Source organism: Echinococcus granulosus (assembly GCF_000524195.1).
Source record: "Echinococcus granulosus chromosome Unknown EG_S00008, whole genome shotgun sequence".
Lineage (NCBI taxonomy): Eukaryota > Metazoa > Platyhelminthes > Cestoda > Cyclophyllidea > Taeniidae > Echinococcus > Echinococcus granulosus.
This window is the reverse complement of record NW_020170388.1, coordinates 1,772,812-1,775,704: the sequence shown is the minus strand read 5'-3', so window position 1 is coordinate 1,775,704 and position 2,893 is coordinate 1,772,812.

Sequence of the window (2,893 nt, the reverse complement as noted above, 5' to 3'; positions counted from 1 at the left end):
GCAATCGCACTCAGGCTTGGGGGACGACGACTCTGTCACCAGATTTGAGTTGTGACCTTGCCTCCTCCCTGAAAGGTAATATTAAGAAATACAAGTACTACATACCTATCTTCGGCTTATTGAGCGGCCTCATAATAAGGTGTGCTTTCTTCGACAGAATAAAGTGTGGCGTGATCTCAAGCCACCCCATTGATGGCGCAACGTTCGCATTCACTGTGGGAAAAAAAATTCTTGAGAGACACGAGTTGACGCTCATCACAGCAATTGATCTAGTAAGCCAAACCAGACAGGGTGCTCTAGAGCACCAGCCCCCGTGTATCATTTAGGCTGCAAGGTGTGAATGGAAGGGCGATTACTTATACTCGAATTTTGCTGATGGGAGAAATAATGGGTCAATAACTTGTTAAGAAACGCTTAGTGGTAACAATGGATGCTAATAATAATTAGCAGCTATGAAACTTGACGAGATATTTGAGTAGCAGATGTTTTCATTGCTAATTACGGCTTATCCAAAAGTCGGGTGAAAAGTGGGGACATCAAATTGTGCTTTGTGTCCCTGCTATTTTATCCAAATGAGCCACCACAAACCTGCACAATAAAAGTCTTAAATTCCTTCAAGCCCTCGTAGTACTTCATGCGATTTGACTTTTATTTTAATGAAGGTTATATAGACAAGTTCTCCAATAGATGGGACCAGTTACGCAATTTTGTGGTTGTCATTTTTTTAAGCTTTACGAGGCGGTGACATGATATTTGTCAGTCCATGCAACAGGTTAATTTGATAGACGGTATCCTTTGTAGTCAGGGTTTGATTGTAGGCAAGTTGCGAGCTATTTTCAACCTCGTACAGGGTAGTTAACTCCTCACTTTGATTCCGTATAAGTTGCTAGATAAATGGAGTGCACAAAATGTCTTGGATCTTGTCGAGCTCCTAATTACAATGGCCAGGTAACAAAGACCTTCTTAGAAGCAATTTCATTGCCGAAGTGTATTTGCAAGCAGAAGAAAGAAGCGAGCAGAGATGATATCAGCACTTATTTGCCTACTTTTCAAAAATTCTTCCTTTTTAAACCGAAAAACTAATTATTTAATCTCAACGAGTTAAACTGCCTCCACGTTCTCTGCCTGTTCATAACAAGTGGTTGCACCAGATGGTGTTGCAAATCGACTGCTACCGCTTTAAGCAATAGAGGAGGAGCTAAAATGTTCCTAAGGTGAGAATAAGTGACACCTCTTTAAGTAGTATAACTTGAAATTATGATTTTATATTATGCAGGTCTTAGTGACCGTTTATCATCAGCAACAGATTTCTCACAGCTGAACATGGCTAAAGACGTGAGAGCTTGGGCAGATCAAAGGAGAGAACTTTGACCTAAACCAGTCACCTCACATCCTTTTTAATAAAACCACCTTTTTGCATTTTTAACCTACCAGGTTAGTAACACTTTTGAGTTAATTCATTCGTTGCGAAGGTGAAACGTTTTGCAGTCCTCATTCAACCAGTCAATCACTTCAAGATTTTTCAAAGAGCTTTTCGAGCTTTTTTTTGTTAGGCGGGAAAATTTGGAACAATAGGTTGTACGAAAAAGATGGGTTGTTTTTTTGGAAATACTGTCAGGACTGTGAAGCAAAATTTTAACTCTAAATCACCTTCAGCTACTGCAGCCAGTCTTTTGATGAATATCCATGTTTCTGTAACTCATCACAGGTGAGGAGATCTTCCTACGGTACTTTAGTAGTTTTGGCCATAACATTAGGAGGAACATAGAAGTCAAAAGGACTTTTAGCCTTATACATACCCAATAATGCAACCTCATAATTTCTTTTCAAAAATAATCGAGGCACATCATCATGTTTTAAGTGTACTTGTCATGTCATAAAGCAAATTAGATTATATGCCAACTTCGACCAAGGGCTGTACTAGAGTTATGTAAGACAGTTTAACAACAAACGCTAGTCTCAATTTGATTGACTCAGTACCGGACTCACTCAATATTTTGTTTAACTGTGTTGTTAAATAAGCTGTTATTTTAGTCTCTAGTTAAAAATGTACTTACGGTGCTATCTAAGATACGGTCTTTGAGCTACGCCAGTAGCCTTCCAGCTCTGATGCGCGTTCGTAAGTAGCATGTTCATCCAAGCTACTTTGACTTATTACGGCTTCTGGGGCGCTATAGTGTTGTTTAAGTAGACAACAATTTCACCACTGATCTGTCCGAATGAACTAAGCTCGATGGCATGTGATTCATAGCTACGAAAATATGGAGGTGTCTCACGGACTACTTTATTTGGTGTGTGGGAGATATTCTTAATTACTTTTTTCTTGACAGGAGATTATGAAGTCTTCGTCTTACAAAGAAGTAAAAGATGCTGCAATTGATTTTGCTCATTTAGGGAGTGTTACCACCCAAGATTGCTATTCTAGAAATCTTTGGTTCTTAAAAGCACAATCTGTATTTCCAAGTCAGGTGGATCCTCTGAGATTCAGCTGATTTTGCAAACTATTTTGAAGCCATCGACTGACAAGAATAACTTGTTAAAGTGAGATCTTTCCAGTTCTGGATAAGTCTTCTGCTGGATTCAATGGTGAAAGTATAAAACTTATGATTTTTACGGTGTACAGGCCATTTAACAACCCAAATGGTACAGTTATTTGGCCATTCCACACCGGAAATAATCTACACACATTAAATTAGAAATTGTGTATTCACTAGCTAATCTGGACTAGTTACTTCCGGTTGTTAGGATTTCCCAAGAGGATGATATTTCTATGACATCCAAATAAACTAGACAAGAAAATCTAGAACAATCTCGGATTGTTAATGTTAAGAACAGACTGGGTAAATTAAGGCGATCAGTAATGTTCCTGTGGCTCTATAATAACATTCTTAAT